At 44.5% G+C, this 19,697-nt stretch overlaps 1 pseudogene; it reads right to left on the minus strand.

Annotated features, from left to right (window-relative positions):
- Positions 1-695: 695 nt before the first annotated feature.
- On the minus strand, positions 696-4,454 carry LOC123087770 (B3 domain-containing protein Os06g0194400-like; annotated as a pseudogene).
- Positions 4,455-19,697: the final 15,243 nt, after the last annotated feature.

Below are 19,697 nucleotides of genomic sequence, written 5' to 3' on the forward strand. Positions count from 1 at the left end.
GCTCCACGATGATCTCATCGGATGAACCACGATGTCGAGGATTCAATCAACCCCGTACACTATTCCCTTTGTCCATCGATATGTTACTTGCCCGAGATTCGATCGTCGGTATCCCAATACCTCGTTCAATCTCGTTACCGGCAAGTCACTTTACTCGTACCGTGATGCATGATCCCGTGACCAGACACTTGGTCACTCTGAGCTCATTATGATGATGCATTACCGAGTGGGCCCAGTGATACCTCTCCGTCATACGGAGTGACAAATCCCAGTCTTGATCCATGTCACCCAACAGACACTTTCGGAGATACCCGTAGTCTACCTTTATAGTCACCCAGTTACGTTGTGACGTTTGGCATATCCAAAGCACTCCTACGGTATCCGGGAGTTACACGATCTCATGGTCTAAGGAAAAGATACTTTGACATTGCAAAACTCTAGCAAACGAACTATACGATCTTGTGCTATGTTTAGGATTGGGTCTTGTCCATCACATCATTCTCCTAATGATGTGATCTCGTTATCAATGACATCCAGTGTCCATAGTCAGGAAATCATGACTATCTGTTGATCAACGAGCTAGTCAACTAGAGGCTCACTAGGGACATGTTGATGTCTGTTATTCACACATGTATTACGATTTCCAGATAACACAATTATAGCATGAATAAAGACAATTATCATGAACAAAGAAATATAATAATAATGCTTTTATTATTGCCTCTAGGGCATATTTCCAACAGCTAGTTCCAAGAGCCCAAAATTTTAGTGTACCTTCTCTGTCGCCTATCCCCTTTCCTTTCTTTTTTCAGGACACTATCACCTATCCAGTCCCAAGTTAAGCTGAAATGATATGCTAGAAAACTTCTGAACAATGTTGCAACTTCTTAAAACAGCGGTAATGTTTATGGATCCTCTTGCGCGTACGTAGATTATCAGTCATCCTAGGAACCAGAGAACTATCCAGCTGTGTAGCCTGCAAACATCAAGCCACGCCTTCCTAGCACGAACACATTGCATCAAAATATGGTCAGTGGTGTCCTCCTCTTGGTCGCACAGGAAGCATGAACAAGGATGGATGTTCCTGCAGCCCTCTTCTCAGCCGACAATCAGAGGTCCATAGACGATAGTGAAGTGCAAGCCAAGTAATTTTTTTACAGTTTATAAGAGGCGCCCAAGATTTCCAAATAGCCTTGGCACAAGCAAATTTGAATATTTGATGGCCCCCTCGTTGAGCATCTGGTAAGCAAGCAGAGGCGAATGAATAGGCAAGTAGCAGTGCTGCTCCACTTCCAGAGCGCCACATCCTTCATCCTAGGAATCGCCTGAATCCCATAACTGAATGAAGTGCACAAAGCCCTTGGTAGGGAGCTCATTTGGCACATCCAGAAATGCGAATGTGCCGCCTCCCTAACCGGACTCCTGTACTAGCATTGACCTGAGCCGTGACGATTGGAGCAATATCGTCGGCGCATGTCCTATTGATCCGGCGATCATTTCAGAAGAGGACATTGTCGCCAGAACCCAACTTCCAATGAACCAAACTGCAGAAAAAGGCCTCCACCTTCAGATCCGAGGGCATGGGCAATCCACCCTTGCCAAGGTCTAGCAGCCAGATCTATGCGCTTCAGCCAAGCCCATTGCAGTTGGAATGCCAGACTCTGCAAGTTCAAGTCGATTACTCCCAAGCCACCAAGACACTTTGCCCTGCAGAATTTCTGCCGAGCCACCGGACATTTCCCACCATGAATATCGTCAGAACCAGCCCAGAAAAGCGCCCTGCAGCCCTCATCCACACGCTCAAGAACTCAAGGTCAAGAGGATGATCACTATCCAGGGGGTCCGTGTCCAAGAACTCAAGATCAAGAGGATGATCATTTTAGTAGCCAAAAACAAACAGGAACAGCCACGAAAAAATGCGCTCGAGATCATCGTCAGACTACAATCATATAATTCAACCAATACAAGGTCCGCACCACGCGCTGTTACCTGCTACTCCTATCAAACCTATGTTATAATGCAGGTCTGCTACAATGGCAGGGTCTGAGATTGCAACTCTACACGCAACCAGCACGAAATCGCGGTAGCCGATTCCAACATCAGCGGAGAGCGAGCTTCTCCTACAAACTGCAACAAAGGACATATTTGACATATTAACATCTATAAGGATAGATCAGAACCGTATACAAGAGAATTTTAATTGGTATTACTACAGAACTGCTGATCAAGTGAGTCTAAGGGGACCGACCGAGGCAAGACAGGCAGAACTTTTGCATGGTCCATCGGGTCTAAGACAACCTGCTCCTACGAATCAAGAAACACTATCCCGGCAGTTTTTACTTTCTACGCGCGCATCCAATATGTCAATTGGTTAGTTTGGGCGTTTGGCCACTGATGAGAATTCTCAAAGTTCGTACATAAACTGCAGTTCCCCGTGTATTTTCACGGCTAGCATAAGTAAGCAACAAAATAAGGTTGCAGTTTCACTTGTCAAGCTCGAAATCTCAAACCAATAGGGAAATGGGAGAAACGACCAGTGTGTTTTGTCAGAACATCTAGCTCCAGTGCAGGACACACAGTCATGTTTGGCCATAACTCATAAGCAAGTGGGCTTGTGTTTTTTTTATTCGCGAACTGAGCTTGACCAATTATGAAATCAATGCCTCAGCAAAAGATAAAGAAATATTTAATTCAAGTACACTTCAACCTAGGCAAACGATGGAAAGAAATTTAACCTATAGGAAACAATTAATGGTAAGAACAAAGTACCTGCTCCGATCAAACATTGTATTGGAAGCACACATCTTTATTACTCTTCATCATCAGAGTCATCGGAAGTTTGGTTGCTTTCATAGTCTGGGTTTGCTCTAAAAATGTAGACCTGCATCATTTACATAACTAATGAGGTTGCACGATATGCACTTGGCAGTGAGATAAAACAGCCTCCTGACGATTAGGCATTAAAAGAATCCCTTCCACTATCTAAAAAGATATGACTCTGGACAATTGAAGGCCTATGAATGAAATAAAATTCCTAGAGGCCCTTTCAGATCTGGTTGGAATGAAGGTATATACTGTAGGGATGCTGAGCAATAACATTGTTGCCTGCAAACTCTGTGTAGAATTAATTGGCAGTCCAAACAAGCCTAATTTCTCGTATATGAATAAGTAGACACAGCTCGCTAGTTTCAAACTTTCAATTATGGATATGGCATATAACCCACTTTATAATTTAAGCTAAGACATACCAATGACTCTAGTATGTAGTCTAGTTATTCAGTAGACATACCAGGTTTTTCTCATGTATATAAACTTGAAACCAATGTTTCAACAGACAAACGCATTATTGAGTATGACACCACCAAGCAACTTTCAGGAATGTTTTAGAATCATAAGGCCACATTTGGAACACAGCGGTTCCGCAAAATTTTTGCTAGAAAACAAGTTATAAACGCACTCGTACTGAATGTGGAGTTCCTTAAAGTAAAAAGTCGGGCGTTTTTATCCGTGCAATGGAGGAGATGCTGAATCTCACCTTGAACTTTACCCTCTCCGTCATGTGGAAAACCAAGCAATCGCCATCGGCAAGGTCATGGTCAGCAGCAAACCGTCTCCACCCCTTGTCGAGGTAGTAGTGACAGTGTTTGCCCTTTCTGTGGGCATTGTACATCATGTGGAACTCGTCATCCGCCTCGTCCACCAAGACGGCTGCCTCATCGTGCGCCGGGAGATACTCGATGAAGTGCTTGGGGATTTGCTGTCATGATGCATATAACCCACCAAATCAACATCCAATCCGATCCAAGAACCACATTGCCTCACATCACATCCATCAGGATGCGGTGGGACATGGGCCTGACGAAGGCGGGGCAGCGGATGCGGTGGATCCGGCGCTTGAGCTCCTCGGCCTTGGCGACGGCGCCGGCCCTCTCCTCGGCGGTCGGCGTTTTCGAAGCGGCATACGCCTCGTACACTCCACGGTAGTCGCGCTGAAGTGCGCCCTCGAGGTAGTTGGGCTGCTCCGGGAGGCCGGCGACGCGGCCGGACCGCCGGAGATCGCCGGGCTCCGGGGCCTTGCGCTTCTGCGACACCGGACGAGCGGACCAGTGATATATACGGGCACGGGCGAAAAGGAAACGGAAGACCGACCGGAGGCAAGGAAGAAGAAGGGAGAGGATCTGACGGACCGGCCTGGGCTTGGGGTTGGGCTTGGGCCTGGCGGCGGCCTCGCGGACGGCGGCGGAGAGGTGGTGCAGGCGGAGCTCCTCCAGCTTCCGGCGGTTCTCCTCAATCTGCCTCCGGCGCTGCTCCTCGTACGAGTTCGATTCCGCCATTTCCCCTTCTCGATTCTTCTTCTTCTTCTTCTTGGGTGTTTTCCAGCCGCCGTATTGTCTGCTCTTGCTCTGTTTGGGAGGAGAAGTGGACTGAGGAGGGAGAGAATGGGGAAAAGTGACGTGGCCCTAGACTCGTCTCTTCTTGACTTCTTGTTGACCGTGCGACCACACCTTTGCTTTTTACCCCTCCAAATTACTACTCTCTCCTATAGCTGGCCAAACGGGCCGGCCCGGCCTGGCATGGCACGGCCCATCTTAATCGTGCCTGGCACGGCCCGGCCTGCCATGGCACGATTATTAGTCGGGCCGTGCTGTGCCGGCCCGCGTTCTGCCCCCTTCGGCCCAAGCACGGCCCAGGAGCCAAACGGGCCGGCTCGATGGCACGCCAGGCACGCTGGCCCACTAGCCTGATGGCCTGCTAGGTAGTTTCTTGGGCTGATTTTGGCCCGTTGGGCTGTTTTTTATGTGTTATATATATAAAAACATCTGGATAAAAAAAGATAAATGGGTCGTGTCGTGCCGGCCCGCGTGCCCAGCCTTCAGGCCCAGGCATGGCCCAAGGCAGGCCGCGTGCCTGGCACGACCCGATTAGAGCGTGTCGGGCCTGGCCCATCACGCGCTTGCGGGTCGGCATGCCAGACCCGGCCCATTTGGCCAGCTATACTCTCTCCATCCTAAAATACAAGGCATCGATTGACTTTTCTGATCTTCGTCACACAATTTTGACTATGACTTTATGTATTATATATCTACAAAATTAGTATATAAACATATGAAATAAAATTGTTTTAAAAAACAAATACGATAATGCCATTTATACATGTTTAGTCCACGATGATACTTGGTTCACGACCGTTGGACGATACTTTATCCTGTGGATGTGTTCCACTTCTTCATACACATGCGCGGATGGATCGACTGGATCGTGCAACAATCGGTTGCACAGTGACGAGTGTGTAGCGGCGCTCCATAAAAAATGATGGAGTACCCACCTTCCCAATGAAGCCTTCTTTTAGCGGGTTGCGCACATCCAATCTGCGCACTGGATGTGTTTTTTAAGACGTCCATGGTGGCTGGACTGTGGGCACGCACGGGCCACATTTCTGCAATGTTTTGCTCAACCATGCATACGTGTGTCGGACGGCTTGATGTGTTTGTTGAGAAACGTAGTAATTTCAAAAAATTCCTACGCACACGCAAGATCATGGTGATGCATAGCAACGAGAGGGGAGAGTGTGATCTACGTACCCTTGTAGATCGACAACGAAAGCGTTTGGTTGATGTAGTCGTACGTCTCCACGGCCCGACTGATCAAGCACCGAAACTACGGCACCTCCGAGTTCTAGCACACGTTCAGCTTGATGACGATCCCCGGACTCCGATCCAACAAAGTGTCGGGGAAGAGTTCCGTCAACACGACGGCGTGGTGACTATCTTGATGTACTATTGTCGCAGGGCTTCGCCTAAGCACCGCTACAATATTATCGAGGACTATGGTGGCAGGGGGGCGCCGCACACGGCTAAGAATATGATCACGTGGATCAACTTGTGTTCCTCTGGGGTGCCCCTGCCTCCGTATATAAAGGCTCAAGGGGGGGGGGGGTGCGGCCGGCCTAGGAGAGGCGCGCCAGGAGGAGTCCTACTCCCTCCGGGAGTAGGACTCCCCCCCCCCCAATCCTAGTTGGAATAGGATTCGCGAGGTGGAAAAGAGAGAGAGAAGGAGGGGGGCGCCGGCCCCCTCTCTCCTTGTCCTATTCGGACTAGGGGGAGGGGCGCGCGGCCCAGCCCTGGCTGCCTCTCCTCTTCTTCCACTAAGGCCCACTAAGGCCCATATAGCTCCCGGGGGGTTCCGGTAACCTCCCGGTACTCCGGTAAAATCCCGATTTCACCCGGAACACTTCCGATATCCAAACATAGGCTTCCAATATATCAATCTTTATGTCTCGACCATTTCGAGACTCCTCGTCAAGTCCGTGATCACATCCGGGACTCCAAACAACCTTCGGTACATCAAAACGTATAAACTCATAATATAACTATCATCGAAACCTTAAGCGTGCGGACCCTACGGGTTCGAGAACAATGTAGACATGACCGAGACATGTCTCCGGTCAATAACCAATAGCGGGATCTAGATGCCCATATTGGCTCCTACATATTCTACGAAGATCTTTATCGGTCAGACCGCATAACAACATACGTTGTTCCCTTTGTCATCGGTATGTTACTTGCCCGAGATTCGATCGTCGGTATCCAATACCTAGTTCGATCTCGTTACCGACAAGTCTCTTTACTCGTTCTGTAATACATCATCCCGCAACTAACTCATTAGTTGCAATGCTTTCAAGGCTTAAGTGATGTGCATTACCGAGAGGGCCCAGAGATACCTCTCCGACATTCGGAGTGACAAATCCTAATCTCGAAATATGCCAACCCAACATGTACCTTTGAAGACACCTGTAGAGCTCCTTTATAATCACCCAGTTACGTTGTGACGTTTGGTAGCACACAAAGTGTTCCTCCGGCACACGGGAGTTACATAATCTCATAGTCATAGGAACATGTATAAGTCATGAAGAAAGCAATAGCAACATACTAAACGATCGGGTGCTAAGCTAATGGAATGTGTCATGTCAATCAGATCATTCAACCAATGATGTGATCCCGTTAATCAAATAACAACTCTTTGTCCATGGTTAGGAAACATAACCATCTTTGATTAACGAGCTAGTCAAGTAGAGGCATACTAGTGACACTCTGTTTGTCTATGTATTCACACATGTATTATGTTTCCGGTTAATACAATTCTAGCATGAATAATAAACTTTTATCATGATATAAGGAAATAAATAATAACTTTATTATTGCCTCTAGGGCATATTTCCTTCAGTGTTGGCCTCACGCGTTCGAAAGGCACCTGTCAGGACTCTCTGCCCATCCGGGCATGAGGAGCTAGCAGGGCATTCATAACCCACAAGTTTATAGAAACTATCATAATCTTTTCGATAAGGGACAACTCTTTTGGCCGATTCTCACATAATCTTGAGAATCAGACCTTTCCATATATTTTTCAGAATCTTGAACTAGCTAGGTTTGTCAAAAAAAAAGGTGGGCACAAGATTCTAGGAGAATCCGGGGAGGTCCAAGTCTCAAGATTCTAAGAGAACGGGCCAAAAAAATTGGGCCTAAAGTAAGAGTGTCGAACTCAATAAGAAGTAAAAAGAATTGGTTGATGAAAACTAATAAAAATCACTTTAAAAATTGCAAAAGATTATTGATGGTTTGTTTGATCACAAGACAAATTGCAAAAACATTAATAGTAACAAAAATATAATGGTGCAACAACTGTTAAGTCATTAATTATGCTAAGGACAAGCCCGTGGTTATACTTATAGGGATCAAATCACTCTTGTGGACAGATGGGAGTTTTACCAAATTACTTTCAGCAAGTTGCATTGACTTACCGTTCATTGCTTTGATAGTTTACGGTGGAACCTATTATAATTTGATGTTCTTACTTGAACAAACAACATACTTACGATTATCTCTCTATACAAAGATTCAAAAAAATAAGAGAATAATTAAGATAACATTTAACCATAACAATAAACTTTGGGATTCCAATAGCCCCTCGTGCAACAGTTCATAAACTTAGGGTTCGTAATCTCTGTCACTCCAACAATCCACCATGAACAAAATAATCATACAATGCTCTCCTCTAGGCTCATGAAGGTAAAGTGATATGGAGTCGACATTCGCACATCACCACTAGTGAAATACATTACAACGTAATATCAAAACATGGAACTAGATTCATTTTCACAATATTAATAGCGATGAGGTTTATCCCATGTCCTTAAGAACGTAACGAGCTACTCACAACACATCATATAGATCATGATCAGCGGAGAACAATCTGAACATATGAATCTTTCACAAATAAAACTTCTAAGCATCAACTACAAGGAGTAATCAACACCGGAAACTATACTCAACAGAGAATGTGATGTAATAGTTCATTGATCGGAAAGCTAGGGTTGAGGGAGTTGATGGAGATGACGGTGCTCATGAAGATGTTGATGGAGATGATGATCGGTGTGTTGGTGATGACGATGTCTTAGAATTCCGCTCCCAGAGGGATGGATCTCCGACGGAATCGATTTGCTAGAGGGCAAAAGTCTTCCGCCTCGGTTCCACCTTGATATGGCAGCAGAAAAATCCCATAAAACCCCTAGTGTTTTTAGGTCGGGAGAAAAATATAGACCAAAGGGTTGTTGGGGAACGTAGTAATTTCAAAAAAATTCCTACGCACACGCAAGATCATGGTGATGCATAGCAACGAGAGGGGAGAGTGTGATCTACGTACCCTTATAGACCGACAACGGAAGCGTTTGGTTGATGTAGTCGTACGTCTCCACGGCCCGACCGATCAAGCACCGAAACTACGGCACCTCCGAGTTCTAGCACACGTTCAGCTCGATGACGATCCCCGGACTCCGATCCAGCAAAGTGTCGGGGAAGACATCAGCACGACGGCGTGGTGACGATCTTGATGTACTACTGTCGCAGGGCTTCGCCTAAGCACCGCTACAATTATCGAGGACTATGGTGGAAGGGGGCGCCGCACACGGCTAAGAATATGATCATGTGGATCAACTTGTGTGTCTCTGGGGTGCCCCTGCCTCCGTATATAAAGGCTCAAAGGGGGGGGTGCGGCCGGCCAGGAGAGGCGCGCCAGGAGGAGTCCTACTCCCTCTGGGAGTAGGACTCCCCCCCTTTCCTAGTTGGAATAGGATTCGCGGAGGGGGGAGAAGAGGAAGGGGGGCCGGCCCCCTCTCCTTGTCCTATTCGGTCCAAGGGAGGGGAGGGGCGCGCGACCCATCTTTGGCTACCTCTCCTCTCTTCCACTAAGGCCCACTAAGGCCCATATAGCTCCCGAGGGGTTCCGGTAACCTCCCGGTACTCCGGTAAAATCCCGATTTCACCCGGAACACTTCCGATATCCAAACATAGGCTTCCAATATATCAATCTTTATGTCTAGACCATTTCGAGACTCCTCGTCATGTCCGTGATCTCATCTGGGACTCCGAACAACCTTCGGTACATCAAAACGTATAAACTCATAACATAACTGTCATCGAAACCTTAAGCGTGCGGACCCTACGGGTTCGAGAACAATGTAGACATGACCGAGACACATCTCCGGTCAATAACCAATAGCGGGACCTGGATGCCCATATTGGTTCCTACATATTCTACGAAGATCTTTTATCGGTCAGACCGCATAACAACATACGTTGTTCCCTTTGTCATCGGTATGTTACTTGCCCGAGATTCGATCATCGGTATCCAATACCTAGTTCAATCTCGTTACCGACAAGTCTCTTTACTCGTTTCGTAATACATCATCCCGCAACTAACTCATTAATTGCAATGCTTGCAAGGCTTAAGTGATGTGCATTACCGAGAGGGCCCTGAGATACCTCTCCGACGATCGGAGTGATAAATCCTAATCTCGAAATACGTCAACCCAACATGTACCTTTGGAGACACCTGTAGAGCACCTTTATAATCACCCAGTTACGTTGTGACATTTGGTAGCACACAAAGTGTTCCTTCGGCACACGGGAGTTACATAATCTCATAGTCATAGGAACATGTATAAGTCATGAAGAAAGCAATAGCAACATACTAAACGATCGGGTGCTAAGCTAATGGAATGGGTCATGTCAATCAGATCATTCAACTAATGATGTGATCTCGTTAATCAAATGACAACTCTTTGTCCATGGTTAGGAAACATAACCATCTTTGATTAACGAGCTAGTCAAGTAGAGGCATACTAGTGACACTCTGTTTGTCTATGTATTCACACATGTATTATGTTTCCGGTTAATACAATTCTAGCATGAATAATAAACTTTTATCATGATATAAGGAAATAAATAATAACTTTATTATTGCCTCTAGGGCATATTTCCTTCAGTCTCCCACTTGCACTAGAGTCAATAATCTAGATTACACAGTAATGATTCTAACACCCATGGAGCTTTGGTGCTGATCATGTTTTGCCCGTGGAAGAGGCTTAGTCAACGGGTCTGCTACATTCAGCTCCGTATGTATCTTGCAAATCTCTATGTCTCCCACCTGGACTAGATCCCGGATGGAATTGAAGCGTCTTTTGATGTGCTTGGTTCTTTTGTGAAACCTGGATTCCTTCGCCAAGGCAATTGCACTAGTATTGTCACAAAAGATTTTCATTGGACCCGATGCACTAGGTATGACACCTAGATCGGATATGAACTCCTTCATCCAGACTCCTTCGTTTGCTACTTCCGAAGCAGCTCTGTACTCCGCTTCACATGTAGATCCCGCCACGATGCTTTGTTTAGAACTGCACCAACTGACAGCTCCACCGTTTAATGTAAACACGTATCCGGTTTGCGATTTAGAATCATCCGGATCAGTGTCAAAGCTTGCATCAACGTAACTGTTTACGATGAGCTCTTTGTCACCTCCATATACGAGAAACATATCCTTAGTCCTTTTCAAGTACTTCAGGATGTTCTTGACCGCTGTCCAGTGATCCACTCCTGGATTACTTTGATACCTCCCTGCTAAACTTATAGCAAGGCACACATCAGGTCTGGTACACATCATTGCATACATGGTAGAGCCTATGGCTGAAGCATAGGGAACATCTTTCATTTTCTCTCTATCTTCTGCAGTGGTCGGGCATTGAGTCTGACTCAACTTCACACCTTGTAACACAAGCAAGAACCCTTTCTTTGCTTGATCCATTTTGAACTTCTTCAAAATCTTGTCAAGGTATGTGCTTTGTGAAAGTCCAATTAAGCGTCTTGATCTATCTCTATATATCTTAATGCCTAATATGTAAGCAGCTTCACCGAGGTCTTTCATTGGAAAACTCTTATTCAAGTATCCCTTTATGCTATCCAGAAATTCTATATTATTTCCAATCAGTAATATGTCATCCACATATAATATCAGAAATGCTACAGAGCTCCCACTCACTTTCTTATAAATACAGGCTTCTCCGAAAGTCTGTATAAAACCAAATGCTTTGATCACACTATCAAAGCGTTTATTCCAACTCCGAGAGGCTTGCACCAGTCCATAAATGGATCGCTGGAGCTTGCACACTTTGTTAGCTCCCTTTGGATCGATAAAACCTTCCGGTTGCATCATATACAACTCTTCTTCCAGAAATCCATTCAGGAATGCAGTTTTGACATCCATCTGCCAAATTTCATAATCATAAAATGCGGCAATTGCTAACATGATTCGGACAGACTTAAGCATCGCTACGGGTGAGAAGGTCTCATCGTAGTCAACCCCTTGAACTTGCCGAAATCCTTTTGCGACAAGTCGAGCTTTGTAGACAGTAATATTACCGTCAGCGTCAGTCTTCTTCTTGAAGATCCATTTATTCTCAATTGCTTGCCGATCATCGAGCAAGTCAACCAAAGTCCATACTTTGTTCTCATACATGGATCCCATCTCAGATTTCATGGCTTCAAGCCATTTTGCGGAATCTGGGCTCACCATCGCTTCTTCATAGTTCGTAGGTTCATCATGATCTAGCAGCATGACTTCCAGAACAGGATTACTGTACCACTCTGGCGCGGATCTCACTCTGGTTGATCTACGAGGTTCAATAGTATCTTGTCCTGAAGTTTCATGATCATTATCATTAGCTTCCTCACTAATTGGTGTAGGTGTCGCAGAAATAGGTTTCTGTGATGTACTACTTTCCAATAATGGAGCAGGTACAGTTACCTCGTCAAGTTCTACTTTCCTCCCACTCACATCTTTCGAGAGAAACTCCTTCTCCAGAAAGTTTCCGAACTTAGCAACAAAAGTCTTGCCTTCGGATCTGTGATAGAAGGTGTATCCAATAGTTTCCTTTGGATATCCTATGAAGACACATTTCTCCGATTTGGGTTCGAGCTTATCAGGTTGAAGCTTTTTCACATAAGCATCGCAGCCTCAAACTTTCAGAAACGACAACTTTGGTTTCTTGCCAAACCATAGTTCATAAGGCGTCGTCTCAACGGATTTTGATGGTGCCCTATTTAACGTGAATGCGGCCGTCTCTAAAGCATAACCCCAAAACGATAGCGGTAAATCAGTAAGAGACATCATAGATCGCACCATATCTAGTAAAGTACGATTACGACGTTCGGACACACCATTACGCTGTGGTGTTCCGGGTGGCGTGAGTTGCGAAACTATTCCGCATTGTTTCAAATGTACACCAAACTCGTAACTCAAATATTCTCCTCCACGATCAGATCGTAGAAACTTTATTTTCTTATTACGATGATTTTCAACTTCACTCTGAAATTCTTTGAACTTTTCAAATGTTTCAGACTTATGTTTCATTTAGTAGATATACCCATATCTGCTTAAGTCATCTGTGAAGGTGAGAAAATAACGATATCCGCCACGAGCCTCAATATTTATCGAACCACATACATCTGTATGTATGATTTCCAACAAATCTGTTGCTCTCTCCATACTACCGGAGAACGGTGTTTTAGTCATCTTGCCCATAAGGCACGGTTCGCAAGTACCAAGTGATTCATAATCAAATGGTTCCAAAAGTCCATCGGTATGGAGTTTCTTCATGCGCTTTACACCGATATGACCTAAACGGCAGTGCCACAAATAAGTTGCACCATCATTATCAACTCTGCATCTTTTGGCTTCAACATTATGAATATGTGTGTCACTACTATCGAGATTCAATAAGAATAGACCACTCTTCAAGGGTGCATGACCATAAAAGATATTACTCATATAAATAGAACAACCATTATTCTCTGATTTAAATGAATAAACGTCTCGCATTAAACAAGATCCAGATATAATGTTCATGCTCAACGCTGGCACCAAATAACAATTATTTAGGTCTAATACTAATCCCGAAGGTAGATGTAGAGGTAGCATGCCGACCGTGATCACATCGACTTTGGAACCGTTTCCCACGCGCATCGTCACCTTGTCCTTAGCCAATCTTTGCTTAATCCGTAGTCCCTGTTTCGAGTTGCAAATATTAGCAACAGAACCAGTATCAAATACCCAGGTGCTACTGCGAGCATTAGTAAGGTACACATCAATAACATGTATATCACATATACCTTTGTTCACCTTGCCATCCCTCTTATCCGCCAAATACTTGGGGCAGTTCCGCTTCCAGTGACCAGTCTGCTTGCAGTAGAAGCACTCAGTTTCAGGCTTAGGTCCAGACTTGGGTTTCTTCTCTTGAGCAGCAACTTGCTTGTTGTTCTTCTTGAAGTTCCCCTTCTTCTTCCCTTTGCCCTTTTTCTTGAAACTAGTGGTCTTGTTGACCATCAACACTTGATGCTCCTTTTTGATTTCTACCTCCGCAGCTTTCAGCATTGCGAAGAGCTCGGGAATAGTCTTATTCATCCCTTGCATATTATAGTTCATCACGAAGCTCTTGTAGCTTGGTGGCAGTGATTGGAGAATTCTATCAATGACGCAATCATCTGGAAGATTAACTCCCATCTGAATCAAGTGATCATTATACCCAGACATTTTGAGTATATGCTCACTGACAGAACTGTTCTCCTCCATCTTGCAGCTATAGAACTTATTGGAGACTTCATATCTCTCAATCCGGGCATTTGCTTGAAATATTAACTTCAACTCCTGGAACATCTCATATGCTCCATGACGTTCAAAACGTCGTTGAAGTCCCGATTCTAAGCCGTAAAGCATGGCACATTGAACTATCGAGTAGTCATCAGCTTTGCTCTGCCAGACGTTCATAACATCTGGTGTTGCTCCAGCAGCAGGCCTGTCACCCAGTGGTAATTCCAGGACGTAATTCTTTTGTGCAGCAATGAGGATAATCCTCAAGTTACGGACCCAGTCCGTGTAATTGCTACCATCATCTTTCAACTTTGCTTTCTCAAGGAACGCATTAAAATTCAACGGAACAACAGCACGGGCCATCTATCTACAATCAAACATACATAAGCAAGATACTATCAGGTACTAAGTTCACGATAAATTTAAGTTTAATTAATCAAATTACTTAAAGAACTCCCACTTAGATAGATATCCCTCTAATCCTCTAAGTGATCACGTGATCCAAATCAACTAAACCATGTCCGATCATCACGTGAGATGGAGTAGTTTCATTGGTGAACATCACTATGTTGATCATATCTACTATATGATTCACGCTCGACCTTTCGGTCTCCGTGTTCCGAGGCCATATCTGCATATGCTTGGCTCGTCAAGTATAACCTGAGTATTCCGCGTGTGCAACTGTTTTGCACCCGTTGTATTTGAACGTAGAGCCTATCACACCCGATCATCACGTGGTGTCTCAGCACGAAGAACTTTCGCAACGGTGCATACTCAGGGAGAACACTTCTAAATAATTTTAGTGAGAGATCATCTTATAATGCTACCGTCAATCAAAGCAAGATAACATGCATAAAAGATAAACATCACATGCAATCAATATAAGTGATATGATATGGCCATCATCATCTTGTGCCTGTGATCTCCATCTCCGAAGCACCGTCATGATCACCATCGCGCGACACCTTGATCCCCATCGTAGCATCGTTGTCGTCTCGCCAATCTTATGCTTCCACGACTATCGCTGCCGCTTAGTGATAAAGTAAAGCATTACAGCGCGATTGCATTGCATACAATAAAGCGACAACCATATGGCTCCTGCCAGTTGCCGATAACTCGGTTACAAAACATGATCATCTCATACAATAAAATTTAGCATCATGTCTTGACCATATCACATCACAACATGCCCTGCAAAAACAAGTTAGACGTCCTCTACTTTGTTGTTGCAAGTTTTACGTGGCTGCTACGGGCTTAAGCAAGAAACAATCTTACCTACGCATCAAAACCACAACGATAGTTTGTCAAGTTGGTGCTGTTTTAACCTTCGTAAGGACCGGACGTAGCCACACTTGGTTCAACTAAAGTTGGAGAAACTGTCACCCGCAAGCCACCTATGTGCAAAGCACGTCGGGAGAACCGGTCTCGCGTAAGCGTACGCGTAATGTCGGTCCGGGCCGCTTCATCCAACAATACCTCCGAACCAAAGTATGACATGCTGGTAAGCAGTATGACTTATATCGCCTACAACTCACTTGTGTTCTACTCGTGCATATAACATCAACACATAAAACCTAGGCTCGGATGCTACTGTTGGGGAACGTAGTAATTTCAAAAAAATTCCTACGCACACGCAAGATCATGGTGATGCATAGCAACAAGAGGGGAGAGTGTGATCTACGTACCCTTATAGATCGACAACGGAAGCGTTTGGTTGATGTAGTCGTACGTCTCCACGGCCCGACCGATCAAGCACCGAAACTACGGCACCTCCGAGTTCTAGCACACGTTCAGCTCGATGACGATCCCCGGACTCCGATCCAGCAAAGTGTCGGCGAAGAGTTCCTTCAGCACGACAGCGTGGTGACGATCTTGATGTACTACTGTCGCAGGGCTTCGCCTAAGCACCGCTACAATATTATCGAGGACTATGGTGGAAGGGGGCGCCGCACACGGCTAAGAATATGATCACGTGGATCAACTTGTGTGTCTCTGGGGTGCCCCTGCCTCCGTATATAAAGGCTCAAAGGGGAGGGTGCGGCCGGCCAGGAGAGGCGCGCCAGGAGGAGTCCTACTCCATCTGGGAGTAGGACTCCCCCCTTTCCTAGTTGGAATAGGATTCACGGAGGGGGGAGAAGAGGAAGGGGGCCGGCCCCCTCTCCTTGTCCTATTCGGACCAAGGGAGGGGAGGGGCGCGCGGCCCATCTTTGGCTACCTCTCCTCTCTTCCACTAAGGCCCACTAAGGCCCATATAGCTCCCGGGGGGTTCCGGTAACCTCACGATACTCCGGTAAAATCCCGATTTCACCCAGAACACTTCCGATATCCAAACATAGGCTTCCAATATATCAATCTTTATGTCTCGACCATTTCGAGACTCCTCGTCATGTCCGTGGTCTCATCTGCGACTCCGAACAACCTTCGGTACATCAAAACGTATAAACTCATAACATAACTATCATCGAAACCTTAAGCGTGCGGACCCTACGGGTTCGAGAACAATGTAGACATGACCGAGACACGTCTCCGGTCAATAACCAATAGCGGGACCTGGATGCCCATATTGGTTCCTACATATTCTACGAAGATCTTTTATCGGTCAGACCGCATAACAACATACGTTGTTCCCTTTGTCATCGGTATGTTACTTGCCCGAGATTCGATCGTCGGTATCCAATACCTAGTTCAATCTCGTTACCGGCAAGTCTCTTTACTCGTTCCGTAATACATCATCCCGCAACTAACTCATTAATTGCAATGCTTGCAAGGCTTAAGTGATGTGCATTATCGAGAGGGCCCTGAGATACCTCTCCGACGATCGGAGTGACAAATCCTAATCTCGAAATACGTCAACCCAACATGTACCTTTGGAGACACCTGTAGAGCACCTTTATAATCACCCAGTTACGTTGTGATGTTTGGTAGCACACAAAGTGTTCCTCCGGCACACGGGAGTTACATAATCTCATAGTCATAGGAACATGTATAAGTCATGAAGAAAGCAATAGCAACATACTAAACGATCGGGTGCTAAGCTAATGGAATGGGTCATGCCAATCAGATCATTCAACTAATGATGTGATCCCGTTAATCAAATGACAACTCTTTGTCCATGGTTAGGAAACATAACCATCTCTGATTAACGAGCTAGTCAAGTAGAGGCATACTAGTGACACTCTGTTTGTCTATGTATTCACACATGTATTATGTTTCCGGTTAATACAATTCTAGCATGAATAATAAACTTTTATCATGATATAAGGAAATAAATAATAACTTTATTATTGCCTCTAGGGCATATTTCCTTCAAGGGTGTCGACAGATGGTGGACAAGGTTCTAGATTCTTTCTTCTGAAAATAATTTCATGATTTTTTCTAGTATTTTTTAGCTCCGGAAAATTGGTTTCTTCTGTGATACATTTTTGCTTTTGTTTTCCTATTTCCGGTAATTTCCTTGTAATTTTGCACTCTATGTGTTTCGTGCAAATTAAAGGAAAAAGGCATTAGAACTGAGTGAAAAATATTGATAATAAATAGTGATGCAAAATAGACATATCAGCTCCCACAAACTTAGACCCCAATTGTCCCTAGGCAAAATTTAAGCTTGGTAAATATGACCACGGGTTTATGAAGTGAGGGGTCGATAATAAGGAATATGGAAATGACAACATGATTATTTACTTTCATGAGCACATACTCTAAATAGCAATCCCTTCTCACAAAACTTCTTATGAGGAGGTCATGACACCCTTTACATGCAAAAGTTAACAAGCTTCTTGATTATAACAAACAATGCCCTCAGTTATTAAACAATTGCATTCCTCCTATTCTTCCACAAGGGTCTATGTCAAAGTTGTTTGATCAACAAATATCACATGCTCAACTATATTTTAGTCTTTGCATAATTAGCTAGCACTCATGAGCAAATTTGTAGACAAATATGTTTCAACTAGACACACGGGAAGGTTTGAAGGTTAGCAAGTGGTTATAGCTTCTCAACTTATTTATTGCAAGGATAATGTCAACATTAATGAATAAACATAATTATGCACATCAATAGTTTATATGTTCATGGATCTTTCTCCACGATGCTATGTTAATGTACCAATAGTTTATAGTTTAAAGTGATCCACACATGGTGCTCCCTCTCCCGGCCTGGGTTGAAGCTGCGCAAGAGCTGCAGCTTTGTTGTAGGCATGAAGGCATGAACCTATTTATTTGTTTGTCTCCGCAAAGTTTGTACCAAGAACCTGTGGACAACTATGTGTGTATGAGCTAGTAAAATAATCTTCCTCCTTTGGTTTGAGCATTGAAAATTTTACCATGGAGAAGTGAACCAAAACCCCACACAAACGAGCGTTGCGATACGTGGACTTTCGACAAATTATAGCCTAGCTTGTATGCCAAAAGCTAGATTTTGTATCCATGCTTGGAAAAAAACCTAAGTCCGGTTATATGAAACTGAATGTGTATGCAGGATTTGACTATGATTCGCTTGAAAGGACCGTGGGGGCTGTTATCCGAGATCACAATGGGATGTTCATTGCTGCAGCAAATGAAAAGTTAGAGATTTGCTATAATTCCTTTACATCAGAAGCTTTGATAGTGAGATTCGGTTTGAACCTCGCACGTACTATGGGTTGTAGCAAGATTGAGATCAACTCAGACAATAGGGAAATTGTTGAAACTTTGAATGATGGTAATTCTTCATCAGTGGCCAGTGCAATTTTTGATGACTTATTTTATGTCTCTTGATTTTAATCATGTGACCTATGATCATTGTAATAGCGAAAGTAATGAAGTAGCTAGCTCATGAACTGGCTAGAATCGCTAGATTGTCTCCTACTTCTGTCTGGATGGATTCAGCACCGGATGCGGTGGTTTCTATGCTTCTAAACGATGCAACATTGCTAGCGAGTGAATAAAGGAGGTGAATTTTGTCAACAAAAGAAAAAACTCTTCCTCCTTTCCATGGCATGTCTATCTGTCCAGTTGTTCCTTCTGTGCATCCAAAACCATGGTGTTAATTCCAGCAATATGCAGAGGAAGAACCAGCCATGGTGCTTCTAGTATGTGGTGGTGCTAATTAACTTGCTGGTGTGGGCTATGGAATGATCTTTCTTCCTTGTCCTTTTGGATCTGGAAAAGGTTGCTGGGAAGTGGGAACCAGCCTGCATCCCGGAGTTCATCAAGCTCCTGTTGGGTCCAGATCACAAGGGAGGGTGCTCCTTGCCATATGTTTGTTCGTTGTGTGAGACTATGAGCATCTTTTTCATGTAACCAGCCAGTGAAACAGTTCATCAAAGAATGACCTGAGGAGTTCATGGCCTCTCTCCTCCTGTAAATTTTTTTTTGACAGAGCGAATATATTAATATTGCGAAGATACCAACAACACCCAACGTCTGTACCAATAAGATGACAAAGACATCAAGGATACACACAACCAAAAAAGAAAAGAAAAAAGACCCTACCACAGTGATGAATAATCACTAGCATCATCAACACTCTAACCACCACACAATACAACACACGGAATACAAAAGAGGTTCTCCAAAAGCAACACCTCCAAAAAGAAAACAATGCACAAGTGTTGTCGTTGCCCGATCAAAGATATTGTGTTTTTTTTTTTGACCGTGAAGATATTGAGTTTTTACCCTGAAGAAAGTCCGAGTTCACCCAAAAAAACAATGCCTTCGGCCTTCAACAAGGTCATTGCCAG

This window comes from Triticum aestivum, chromosome 4A (genome assembly GCF_018294505.1).
Source record: "Triticum aestivum cultivar Chinese Spring chromosome 4A, IWGSC CS RefSeq v2.1, whole genome shotgun sequence".
Taxonomy (NCBI): Eukaryota; Viridiplantae; Streptophyta; class Magnoliopsida; order Poales; family Poaceae; genus Triticum; species Triticum aestivum.